Source organism: Oncorhynchus gorbuscha, linkage group LG15 (genome assembly GCF_021184085.1).
Source record: "Oncorhynchus gorbuscha isolate QuinsamMale2020 ecotype Even-year linkage group LG15, OgorEven_v1.0, whole genome shotgun sequence".
In the NCBI taxonomy this organism is placed as follows: Eukaryota; Metazoa; Chordata; class Actinopteri; order Salmoniformes; family Salmonidae; genus Oncorhynchus; species Oncorhynchus gorbuscha.
In genome coordinates this window covers 70746229-70760486 of record NC_060187.1, presented here as the reverse complement: position 1 = coordinate 70760486, position 14258 = coordinate 70746229, and positions in this window count along the sequence as shown.

Here is a 14258-nt window from a genome sequence, read left to right as displayed (position 1 = left end):
GTGTGATCTAGGTGTTTGGGAGGGATCAGGCAGCAGCCTGACTTCAAGCCACCTGCAGGAGATAGACCAACTACAGATTAGCTATGGGACCTGCTCGGCTCTAGTGAGGGAAGGAGGGAGGCATGGAGGGCTATTGATACCCAGGATTGCTCGTCTCCACTGGGGAGTATTAATTGAGTCAACCTTGCACGCCACAGGTCATTACACAGACCTGTATTGATGTGTGTGCACACACACACACTTTGTAATCCCAGGGAGGCAGGCAGGCAGGAAGTAAGGCAGGCAGAAAGCCCAGAGGGACAGGGCTGAGGAAAGCCTGCCTGCTGTCAGTCACAGACAGAGCAATAAGAGGAAAACCAACCCAGTTTAACTCTCTCCAAGATGAGAGGGAGATGAGAGGAATGGTTTGAGACATCCAAACCCCCAGGGATATAAAATATAACCCACCCCTGAAATGACTAACCCCACGGGGTTGTAGACTATCATTAGAACGACAAGGGTTGACTAGATTATTTATGATGTGTGTGCTGTGTTGCTACGGTAAGGATGCCTTAAACAGAAAACTAATATAAAAAGAGAACATATATAAAAGAGATCGATAGAGAGGATTGAAGTCTGGAACCAACAAGACCCTGTACATCTTCTACCCCCCAGCAATAAGACTGTTTTAGGCGTTTGTTTAAATCAGCTTCTTGATATATCACACCAGGCAGGTGGATGGATTATCTTGGCAAAGGACAAAATGCTCACTAACAGGGATGTAAACAAATTTGGCCACAAAAATAAGCTTTTTGTGCAAATGTAAAAATTCTGGGATCTTTTATTTCAGCTCATGAAACATGGGACCAACACTTTACATGTTGCATTTATATTTTTGATCAGTGTAGTTAACCAATAGCTACTCGGAGTTACTGCATTGACCTTTTTTGCGTGAACTCTTGACTCATCACATACACTGCAGTCTATCCTGTTACTGTTTAGTCTATCCTGTTACTGTTTAGTCTATCCTGTTACCTAGTCCCCTTTTCTAATACTCATCACATACGCTGCTGTTACTGTTTAGTCTATCCTGTTACTGTTTAGTCTATCCTGTTACCTAGTCCCCTTTTCTAATAGTCATCACATACGCTGCTGTTACTGTTTAGTCTATCCTGTTACGGTTTAGTCTATCCTGTTACGGTTTAGTCTATCCTGTTACCTAGTCCCCTTTTCTAATACTCATCACATACGCTGCTGTTACTGTTTAGTCTATCCTGTTAATGTTTAGTCTATCCTGTTACTGTTTAGTCTATCCTGTTACCTAGTCCCCTTTTCTAATACTCATCACATACACTGCTGTTACTGTTTAGTCTGTTACTGTTTAGTCTATCCTGTTACCTAGTCCCCTTTTCTAATACTCATCACATACACTGGTGTTACTGTTTAGTCTATCCTGTTAATGTTTAGTCTATCCTGTTACTGTTTAGTCTATCCTGTTAATGTTTAGTCTATCCTGTTACTGTTTAGTCTATCCTGTTACTGTTTAGTCTATCCTGTTACTGTTTAGTCTATCCTGTTACCTAGTCCCCTTTTCTAATACTCATCACATACACTGGTGTTACTGTTTAGTCTATCCTGTTAATGTTTAGTCTATCCTGTTACTGTTTAGTCTATCCTGTTAATGTTTAGTCTATCCTGTTACTGTTTAGTCTATCCTGTTACCGTTTAGTCTATCCTGTTACCGTTTAGTCTATCCTGTTACCGTTTAGTCTATCCTGTTACCGTTTAGTCTATCCTGTTACTGTTTAGTCTATCCTGTTACTGTTTAGTCTATCCTGTTACTGTTTAGTCTATCCTGTTACCGTTTAGTCTATCCTGTTACTGTTTAGTCTATCCTGTTACTGTTTAGTCTATCCTGTTACTGTTTAGTCTATCCTGTTACCGTTTAGTCTATCCTGTTACCGTTTAGTCTATCCTGTTACCGTTTAGTCTATCCTGTTACCGTTTAGTCTATCCTGTTACTGTTTAGTCTATCCTGTTACCTAGTCCCCTTTTCTAATACTCATCACATACGCTGCTGTTACTGTTTAGTCTATCCTGTTAATGTTTAGTCTATCCTGTTACTGTTTAGTCTATCCTGTTACCTAGTCCCCTTTTCTAATACTCATCACATACGCTGCTGTTACTGTTTAGTCTATCTTGTTACTGTTTAGTCTATCCTGTTACTGTTTAGTCTATCCTGTTACTGTTTAGTCTATCCTGTTACCTAGTCCCCTTTTCTAATACTCATCACATACGCTGCTGTTACTGTTTAGTCTATCCTGTTACTGTTTAGTCTATCCTGTTACTGTTTAGTCTATCCTGTTACTGTTTAGTCTATCCTGTTACTGTTTAGTCTATCCTGTTACCTAGTCCCCTTTTCTAATACTCATCACATACGCTGCTGTTACTGTTTAGTCTATCCTGTTACTGTTTAGTCTATCCTGTTACTGTTTAGTCTATCCTGTTACTGTTTAGTCTATCCTGTTACCTAGTCCCCTTTTCTAATACTCATCACATACGCTGCTGTTACTGTTTAGTCTATCCTGTTACTGTTTAGTCTATCCTGTTACCTAGTCCCCTTTTCTAATACTCATCACATACGCTGCTGTTACTGTTTAGTCTATCCTGTTAATGTTTAGTCTATCCTGTTACTGTTTAGTCTATCCTGTTACCTAGTCCCCTTTTCTAATACTCATCACATACACTGCTGTTACTGTTTAGTCTGTTACTGTTTAGTCTATCCTGTTACCTAGTCCCCTTTTCTAATACTCATCACATACACTGGTGTTACTGTTTAGTCTATCCTGTTAATGTTTAGTCTATCCTGTTACTGTTTAGTCTATCCTGTTACCTAGTCCCCTTTTCTAATACTCATCACATACGCTGCTGTTACTGTTTAGTCTATCCTGTTACTGTTTAGTCTATCCTGTTACTGTTTAGTCTATCCTGTTACTGTTTAGTCTATCCTGTTACCTAGTCCCCTTTTCTAATACTCATCACATACGCTGCTGTTACTGTTTAGTCTATCCTGTTACTGTTTAGTCTATCCTGTTACCGTTTAGTCTATCCTGTTACCGTTTAGTCTATCCTGTTACCGTTTAGTCTATCCTGTTACTGTTTAGTCTATCCTGTTACTGTTTAGTCTATCCTGTTACTGTTTAGTCTATCCTGTTACTGTTTAGTCTACTGTTACTGTTTAGTTTAGTCTATCCTGTTACTGTTTAGTCTATCCTGTTACTGTTTAGTCTATCCTGTTACCGTTTAGTCTATCCTGTTACTGTTTAGTCTATCCTGTTACTGTTTAGTCTATCCTGTTACCGTTTAGTCTATCCTGTTACTGTTTAGTCTATCCTGTTACTGTTTAGTCTATCCTGTTACCTGTTTAGTCTATCCTGTTAGTTTAGTCTATCCTGTTACTGTTTAGTCTATCCTGTTACCTAGTCCCCTTTTCTAATACTCATCACATACGCTGCTGTTACTGTTTAGTCTATCCTGTTACTGTTTAGTCTATCCTGTTACTGTTTAGTCTATCCTGTTACCTAGTCCCCTTTTCTAATACTCATCACATACGCTGCTGTTACTGTTTAGTCTATCCTGTTACTGTTTAGTCTATCCTGTTACTGTTTGTTTACTGTTTAGTCTATCCTGTTACTGTTTAGTCTATCCTGTTACCTAGTCCCCTTTTCTAATACTCATCACATACGCTGCTGTTACTGTTTAGTCTATCCTGTTACTGTTTAGTCTATCCTGTTACTGTTTAGTCTATCCTGTTACTGTTACCTAGTCCCCTTTTCTAATACTCATCACATACGCTGCTGTTACTGTTTAGTCTATCCTGTTACTGTTTTTAGTCTATCTGTTACTATCCTGTTATACGCTGCTGTTACTGTTTAGTCTATCCTGTTACTGTTTGTCTATCCTTACTGGTTTAGTCTATCCTGTTACCTAGTCCCCTTTTCTAATACTCATCACATACGCTGCTGTTACTGTTTAGTCTATCCTGTTACTGTTTAGTCTATCCTGTTGTTAGTCTATCCTGTTACTGTTTAGTCTATCCTGTTACTGTTTAGTCTATCCTGTTACTGTTTAGTCTATCCTGTTACTGTTTAGTCTATCCTGTTACCGTTTAGTTATCCTGTTACCGTTTAGTCTATCCTGTTACTGTTTAGTCTATCCTGTTACCTAGTCCCCTTTTTAATACTCATATACGCTCTGTTACTGTTTAGTCTATCCTGTTAATGTTTAGTCTATCCTGTTACTGTTTAGTCTATCCTGTTACCTAGTCCCCTTTTCTAATACTCATCACATACGCTGCTGTTACTGTTACTGTTTAGTCTATCCTGTTACTGTTTAGTCTATCCTGTTACTGTTTAGTCTATCCTGTTACCTAGTCCCCTTTTCTAATACTCATCACATACGCTGCTGTTACTGTTTAGTCTATCCTGTTACTGTTTTTAGTCTATCCCGTTTGTCTATCCTGTTACTGTTTAGTCTATCCTGTTACCTAGTCCCCTTTTCTAATACTCATCACATCCTGTTACTGTTTAGTCTATCCTGTTACTGTTTAGTCTATCCTGTTACTGTTTAGTCTATCCTGTTACCTAGTCCCCTTTTCTAATACTCATCACATACGCTGCTGTTACTGTTTAGTCTATCCTGTTACTGTTTAGTCTATCCTGTTACTGTTTAGTCTATCCTGTTACCTAGTACCCTTTTCTAATACTCATCACATACGCTGCTGTTACTGTTTAGTCTATCCTGTTACTGTTTAGTCTATCCTGTTACTGTTTAGTCTATCCTGTTACCTAGTCTATCCTGTTCGTTTAGTCTATCCTGTTACTGTTTAGTCTATCCTGTTACTGTTTAGTCTATCCTGTTACTGTTTAGTCTATCCTGTTACTGTTTAGTCTATCCTGTTACTGTTTAGTCTATCCTGTTTAGTCTATCCTGTTACTGTTTAGTCTATCCTGTTACTGTTTAGTCTATCCTGTTACTGTTTAGTCTATCCTGTTACCTAGTCCCCTTTTCTAATACTCATCACATATGCTGCTGTTACTGTTTAGTCTGTTACTGTTTAGTCTATCCTGTTACTGTTTAGTCTATCCTGTTACCTAGTCCCCTTTTCTATTACTCACCACATACACTGCTGTTACTGTTTGTCTACTGTTTAGTTCTGTTTATATCCTGTTACTGTTTAGTCTATCCTGTTACTGTTTAGTCTATCCTGTTACTGTTTAGTCTATCCTGTTACTGTTTAGTCTATCCTGTTACCTAGTCCCCTTTTCTAATACTCATCTATCCTGTTACTGCTGTTACTGTTTAGTCTATCCTGTTACTGTTTAGTCTATCCTGTTACTGTTTAGTCTATCCTGTTACCTAGTCCCCTTTTCTATTACTCATCACATACGCTGCTGTTACTGTTTAGTCTATCCTGTTACTGTTTAGTCTATCCTGTTACTGTTTTAGTCTATCCTGTTACTGTTTAGTCTATCCTGTTACTGTTTAGTCTATCCTGTTACCTAGTCCCCTTTTCTATTACTCATCACATACGCTGCTGCTGTTACTGTTTAGTCTATCCTGTTACTGTTTAGTCTATCCTGTTACTGTTTAGTCTATCCTGTTACCTAGTCCCCTTTTCTATTACTCACCACATACACTGTTTGCTGTTACTGTTTAGTCTATCACTGTTTGTTACTGTTTAGTCTATCCTGTTACTGTTTAGTCCTATCCTGTTACTGTTTAGTCTATCCTGTTACCTGTTTAGTCTATCCTGTTATCCGTTTAGTCTATCCAGTTACTGTTTAGTCTATCATGTTACTGTTTAGTCTATCATGTTACTGTTTAGTCTATCCTGTTACCTAGTCCCCTTTTCGATTACATGTCTTTTCTCCCTCTCTGCATTGTTGGGAAGGGCCTGTTAGTAACAACTTCACTGTTAGTCTACACCTGTTCTTTATCATGTGACAAATAACATTTGATTTGAGACGGTTGACGGGTAGAGGAAACGGTTGACGGGTAGAGGAAACGGTTGATGGGTAGAGGAAACGGTTGACGGGTAGAGGAAACGGTTGACGGGTAGAGGAAACGGTTGACGGGTAGAGGAACGGTTGACGGGTAGAGGAAACGTTGACGGGTAAACGGTTGACGGGTAGAGGAAACGGTTGACGGGTAGAGGAGACGGTTGACGGGTAGAGGAGACGGTTGAAGGGTAGAGGAGACGGTTGAAGGGTAGAGGAGACGGTTGAAGGGTAGAGGAGACGGTTGAAGGGTAGAGGAGACTGTTGAAGGGTAGAGGAGACGGTTGAAGGGTAGAGGAGACGGTTGAAGGGTAGAGAGTAATAGGATACAGCATGTCAAAATGATTGATTGATGACAGGTGTCAAAAATGATTGATTGCTGAACTTTTGACCTTCTGACATGTAGTGAATATGTGCATTGTCCCGCCCCCCTGTTCGTGTCGTCATGTGTTAGAGGGTGTGTGTTATTTTGTGGCCCATGCCCCCCTCCACCCCCCTCCACCCCCCCAGTTTTATTTCCCTTACGGTTGTTATCTATGAAGCATGAATGTCTGGGTTTATAGATATCTCTGGGGGCCTCAGTATTATAAATGTCCAGAACAAGCCATTTTTTAAGACCTGAATATTAAACATCTAAAATATGTCTACAAGTGTAATTCTCGGAGTGCTCTGTAGCTCATGTCACGAACCCAACGCCAAAAGCTTGGAGGATATTTTGTTAGAGGCTCCCGAATGTTTTAACGGATTTCTGTGTACAAGCGAGGGCCATATTTCGTACATATTCAACCCGGAGGAATCTACGGTTAAGATATTCACAGACAGCGTGTCCCAACCCTTTTATCGTGCAGAACCCGAGACTTATTCTCCAGCGCTAAGGATGCGAGAATGGTTTAAAATAATGTTATCTTTGTGTCAAATGCAACGTGCCCTGAGTGCTTCAAGGCTGCCAGGATATGCGTTGGAAGAACAAGTCTGTGGACGCCAGGATCTAATGGCTCTGAGAGTAACTGCCAGGGGGTATACCCCGGACTACCCCTAAGTCATGATGTGCATGTGTGCATGTTTAAATATGTGCCTCCGCCCCGTCCCCCCTGTTCGTGTGGTCATGTGTTAGAAGGTTGTTTGAACTTTTGTGACCCATGCTCCCCTCCTCCCCAGTTTTATCTCCCTTACGGTTGTTATCATTACGTTTTATTAAAGTTTGTAATAATGTACAAAGACCTGCATCCAAGGTTTTTTATTTTTTTTTACATAAAACAGAACTCTTAGCTGTAGAGAAACGTTTGAAACCAAGGTGTGCACTATCACGCATAAGGCATGTCGAGATATCAACAGAACAGCAGGGTTAAACATAGATATCCCTAATCTGCGGCCCCCACACAAACCGTTTGCAGACAGAATGTCACGACAACCCCATCCTGTTGTTTGAATTCACAGCATGTGTTCTCTAAACCAGGCATACATCTCTCAAAAAAAACTCATTCCGAACTTTTAGATAGTTAGGGACAGAACTATTTTTTAACGTTGTCAGTATTGCTTTAGCGCAAACATAAAGGCCCAGAATATTGAGCTGCACGGACATATTAAAATAATAATAATAATAATATTCGGAATAAGGGAATCTCGCATAATGGATATTTCTGGCGGTGAGTAAATGAAAAGAACTTATATTTTAAGATTTGTTTGAATAGAAATATTACCCCCTAGTTATTTGGGTATTTCAGGCCAAAAGCCCAATATATGTTTAAAAAAAGTGTAGATATAGCGTATAACTGTTTACATTGTCTAATGGAATCTAGGATCCCCGACATTTATGCAGATTTTACGAGAGTTGCCGGATCTGGAACATGATGGGGGTTCACAGGAGCAAAATTCTGGCAGACAATCACCAACGGCCTTTTTTCGTTGTAAGTCCTTATAATTAAACACATACCCAAGAAATATTTATATATAAATATTTTAAAAATAGGTTGTACTATTTTTTTAAACTATTTTATGTATTTACAGCCGACATACAGCCCGTTGTGATAAAGGATGTGTTATGGACATCTGACACGCAGGACTTTGATGCAATTCTACCGTTCTGTACGAGCGCTTTTTCAAACTCACCGCAAATCCAGGGAACATTGACCCCCTCCAGACATACTCAAGACCCCAACAACCAACTAGTAACGTTGACCCAAGTACACTGCTCAGAATCAAGCCCCCCCGAAAACTACTGTTGGGCCGGGAACTTGCTGCTTCACGAGCCGGCGCTCCAGGGGCAAGGTATGGGACCATTATAAAGTTTTGTTATTAGTTATAAGCCTTTTTATTAGTTATAGATCTGTTGATAACCTATGTTAAAACAAGGACAAATAATGTTTTTTCAGACTGCCCGGAGACAGACCCAGCAGAATCTGGAACGCTCGATGGAAAAAGTCACACACCCCCCGGTTTCGGCGATTCGTCACAACAAGCGCCAAAAAAGCCGAGGTATTTTAAATATGTATTGTTAATATATATTATTATAACGGAAAGGTATTTGACATTTGTATGTAGCTAACATAGATATAAAAAAATATCTAATAACGTAATTATGTATGTATTATTTTAATTCAGACTCCGCACCGGTGAAAAACGGCACAGACGACCACATAAATCTAGAGCTGGGGGATTCCGGCGCACCGCGCATTCAGAATGGAACACCCAAGAGACCTGTTTTTAACGACATTTCGGATGTTGATGACCAGCTATTCAGTGATGCGGCCAACCTTGTAGACCCAGTCAATTCTACGGCCTCAGTACCGGCAGCCGAACAAGAAAGGTTTTTCTTTGAATTGCAGGCTTGTTTTCGAATTGCTGTGCGTTTTGTTGCCAACCTATTTTGCTACCTGACAACTTTACGGGTTTCACTTTTTAATTACCGTTCATATATTTATTTTTTTCCTCGACTTTTTCACTCCGGACGCTTTATCTGGACACGATTCGTCAGGACCTCCAACAGCCGAAGCTAAGTAGTAACATTAACATGATGCCTTCTAATTGCAGCCGCTGTGCTCGCCTTACGGCGAGGATAGCTGTACTGCAAGCCCAGCTTCAGACGCAATCGTTAGGCAAGGGTAATTTCAGTGTAGGAAAGGATGAAACAGCGTCTGTGCCACCAGTAAGTACAGATAGTAGTATAAATCCCCTGGCACAGTCCCCGCAGCCGGACAACTTTCTCACGGTTTCTGGAAGGAAATGCTGTAGGAACGCTCAACCGGTGTCGCTCATTCAGCAGACAGAAACTTTCAACCGGTTCTCCCCATTAAGCAGCGGGTCGGTGTCAGAGGCCGAGTCTTCTCTGGTCTCTACTCCTCCCGTTACGGGGTCTGAGACGCCGAAGCTTCCCACCATTAGCTCTGACAAATTGAAAACTCTAGTCATTGGCGACTCCATTACCCGCAGTATTAGACTTAAAGCGAATCATCCAGCGATCATACACTGTTTACCCGGGGCAGGGCTACCGACGTTAAGGCTAATCTGAAGATGGTGCTGGCTAAAGCTAAAACTGGCGAGTGTAGAGAGTATAGAGATATTGTTATCCACGTCGGCACCAACGATGTTAGGATGAAACAGTCAGAGATCACCAAGCGCAACATAGCTTCTGCGTGCATATCAGCTAGAAAGATGTGTCGGCATCGAGTAATTGTCTCTGGCCCCCTCCCAGTTAGGGGAGTGATGAGCTCTACAGCAGAGTCTCACAACTCAATCGCTGGTTGAAAACTGTTTTCTGCCCCTCCCAAAAGATAGAATTTGTAGATAATTGGCCCTCTTTCTGGGACTCGCCCACAAACAGGAACAAGCCTGACCTGCTGAGGAGTGACGGACTCCATCCTAGCTGGAGGGGTGCTCTCATCTTATCTGCCAACATAGACAGGGCTCTAACTCCTCTAGCTCCACAATGAAATAGGGTGCAGGCCAGGCAGCAGGCTATTAGCCAGCCTGCCAGCATAGTGGAGTCTGCCACTAGCATAGTTAGATTAGTCAGCTCAGCTATCACCATTGAGACCGTGTCTGTGCCTCGACCTGGGTTGGGCAAAACTAAACATGGCGGTGTTCGCCTTAGCAATCTCACTAGGATAAAGACCACCTCCATTCCTGTCATTACTGAAAGAGATCATGATACCTCACATCTCAAAATAGGGCTACTTAATGTTAGATCCCTTACTTCAAAGGCAACTATAGTCAATGAACTAATCACTGATCATAATCTTGATGTGATTGGCCTGACTGAAACATGGCTTAAGCCTGATGAATTTACTGTGTTAAATGAGGCCTCACCTCCTGGCTACACTAGTGACCATATCCCCGTGCATCCCGCAAAGGCGGAGGTGTTGCTAACATTTACGATAGCAAATTTCAATTTACCAAAAAAAAAAAAAAATGACGTTTTCGTCTTTTGAGCTTCTAGTCATGAAATCTATGCAGCCTACTCAATCACTTTTTATAGCTACTGTTTACAGGCCTCCTGGGCCATATACAGCGTTTCTCACTGAGTTCCCTGAATTCCTATCAGACCTTGTAGTCATTGCAGATAATATTCTAATCTTTGGTGACTTTAATATTCACATGGAAAAGTCCACAGACCCACTCCAAAAGGCTTTTGGAGCCATCATCGACTCAGTGGGTTTTGTCCAACATGTCTCTGGACCCACTCACTCTCACAGTCATACGCTGGACCTAGTTTTGTCCCATGGAATAAATGTTGTGGATCTTAATGTTTTTCCTCATAGGGTTAGGGTTGTTGGACTATCAGACCACCATTTTATTACGTTTGCAATTGCAACAAATAATCTGCTCAGACCCCAACCAAGGAACATCAAAAGTCGTGCTATAAATTCACAGACAACACAAAGATTCCTTGATGCCCTTCCAGACTCCCTCTGCCTACCCAAGGACGCCAGAGGACAAAAATCCGTTAACCACCTAACTGAGGATCTCAATTTAACCTTGCGCAATACCCTAGATGCAGTTGCACCCCTAAAAACTAAAAAAATGTCTCATAAGAAACTAGCTCCCTGGTACACAGAAAATACCCGAGCTCTGAAGCAAGCTTCCAGAAAATTGGAACGGAAATGGCGCCACACCAAACTGGAAGTCTTCCGACTAGCTTGGAAGGATGGTACCGTGCAGTACCGAAGAGCCCTTACTGCTGCTCGATCGTCCTATTTTTCTAACTTAATTGAGGAAAATAAGAACAATCCGAAATTCCTTTTTGATACTGTGGCAAAGCTAACTAAAAAGCAGCATTCCCCAAGAGAGGATGACTTGCACTTTAGCAGTGATAAATTCATGAACTTCTTTGAGGAAAAGATTATGATTATTAGAAAGCAAATTACGGACTCCTCTTTAAACCTGCGTATTCCTCCAAACCTCAGTTGTCCTGAGTCTGCACAACTCTGCCAGGACCTAGGATCAAGAGAGACGCTCAAGTGTTTTAGTACTATATCTCTTGACACAATGATGAAAATAATCATGGCCTCTAAACCTTCAAGCTGTATACTGGACCCTATTCCAACTAAACTACTGAAAGAGCTGCTTCCTGTGCTTGGCCCTCCTATGTTGAACATAATAAACGGCTCTCTATCCACTGGATGTGTACCAAACTCACTAAAAGTGGCAGTAATAAAGCCTCTCTTGAAAAAGCCAAACCTTGACCCAGAAAATATAAAAACTATCGGCCTATATCGAATCTTCCATTCCTCTCAAAGATTTTAGAGAAGGCTGTTGCGCAGCAACTCACTGCCTTCCTGAAGACAAACAATGTATACGAAATGCTTCAGTCTGGTTTTAGACCCCATCATAGCACTGAGACGGCACTTGTGAAGGTGGTAAATGACATTTTGATGGCATCGGACCGAGGCTCTGCATCTGTCCTCGTGCTCCTAGACCTTAGTGCTGCTTTTGATACCATCGATCACCACATTCTTTTGGAGAGATTGGAAACCCAAATTGGTCTACACGGACATGTTCTGGCCTGGTTTAGGTCTTATCTGTCGGAAAGATATCAGTTTGTCTCTGTGAATGGTTTGTCCTCTGACAAATCAACTGTACATTTCGGTGTTCCTCAAGGTTCTGTTTTAGGACCACTATTGTTTTCACTATATATTTTACCTCTTGGGGATGTTATTCGAAAACATAATGTAAACTTTCACTGCTATGCGGATGACACACAGCTGTACATTTCAATGAAACATGGTGAAGCACCAAAATTGCCCTCGCTAGAAGCATGTGTTTCAGACATAAGGAAGTGGATGGCTGCAAACTTTCTACTATTAAACTCGGACAAAACAGAGATGCTTGTTCTAGGTCCCAAGAAACAAAGAGATCTTCTGTTGAATCTGACAATTAATCTTAATGGTTGTACAGTCGTCTCAAATAAAACTGTGAAGGACCTCGGCGTTACTCTGGACCCTGATCTCTCTTTTGAAGAACATATCAAGACCATTTCGAGGACAGCTTTTTTCCATCTACGTAACATTGCAAAAATCAGAAACTTTCTGTCCAAAAATGATGCAGAAAAATTAATCCATGCTTTTGTCACTTCTAGGTTAGACTACTGCAATGCTCTATTTTCCGGCTACCCGGATAAAGCACTAAATAAACTTCAGTTAGTGCTAAATACGGCTGCTAGAATCCTGACTAGAACCAAAAAATTTGATCATATTACTCCAGTGCTAGCCTCACTACACTGGCTTCCTGTCAAAGCAAGGGCTGATTTCAAGGTTTTACTGCTAACCTACAAAGCATTACATGGGCTTGCTCCTACCTACCTCTCTGATTTGGTCCTGCCGTACATACCTACACGTACGCTACGGTCACAAGACGCAGGCCTCCTAATTGTCCCTAGAATTTCTAAGCAAACAGCTGGAGGCAGGGCTTTCTCCTATAGAGCTCCATTTTTATGGAACGGTCTGCCTACCCATGTCAGAGACGCAAACTCGGTCTCAACCTTTAAGTCTTTACTGAAGACTCATCTCTTCAGTGGGTCATATGATTGAGTGTAGTCTGGCCCAGGAGTGGGAAGGTGAACGGAAAGGCTCTGGAGCAACGAACCGCCCTTGCTGTCTCTGCCTGGCCGGTTCCCCTTTTCCACTGGGATTCTCTGCCTCTAACCCTGTTACGGGGCTGAGTCACTGGCTTGCTGGGGCTCTCTCGTGCCGTCCCTGGGGGGGTGCGTCACCTGGGTGGGTTGATTCACTGTTGTGGTCGGCCTGTCTGGGTTTCCTCCCCCCTTGGGTTGTACCGTGTCGGAGATCTTTGTGGGCTATACTCGGCCTTGTCTCAGGATGGTAAGTTGGTGGTTGAAGATTTCCCTCTAGTGGTGTGGGGGCTGTGCTTTGGCAAAGTGGGTGGGGTTATATCCTTCCTGTTTGGCCCTGTCCGGGGTGTCCTCGGATGGGGCCACAGTGTCTCCTGACCCCTCCTGTCTCAGCCTCCAGTATTTATGCTGCAGTAGTTTATGTGTCGGGGGCTAGGGTCAGTTTGTTCATCTGGAGTACTTCTCCTGTCCTATTCGGTGTCCTGTGTAAATCTAAGTGTGCATTCTCTAATTATCTCCTCTCTTTCTTTCTCTCTCTCGGAGGACCTGAGCCCTAGGACCATGCCCCAGGACTACCTGACATGATGACTCCAGTCCACCTGCCATGTCCCCAGTCCACCTGGCCATGCTGCTGCTCCAGTTTCAACTGGCCCGGGCCCTAGGACCATGTCCCAGGACTGCCTGACATGAGGACTCCTTGCTGTCCCCAGTCCACCTGGCCATGCTCCTGCTCCAGTTTCAACTGTTCTGCCTTACTATTATTCAACCATGCTGGTCATTTATGAACATTTGAACATCTTGGCCACGTTCTGTTATAATCTCTACCCGGCACAGCCAGAAGAGGACTGGCCACCCCACATAGCCCGGTTCCTCTCTAGGTTTCTTCCTAGGTTTTGGCCTTTCTAGGGAGTTTTTCCTAGCCACCGTGCTTTTACACCTGCATTGTTTGCTGTTTGGGGTTTTAGGCTGGGTTTCTGTACAGCACTTTGAGATATCAGCTGATGTACGAAGGGCTATATAAATAAATTTGATTTGATTTGATTTGTCACATTATTTTCCAGGGCTTTGAAATCGAGGAATGTTTTGCTATACAAACGACTGGGGGATTTAATTGAGAGACAGTACAGAGACGATATGTTATTCTGGCATAGAAC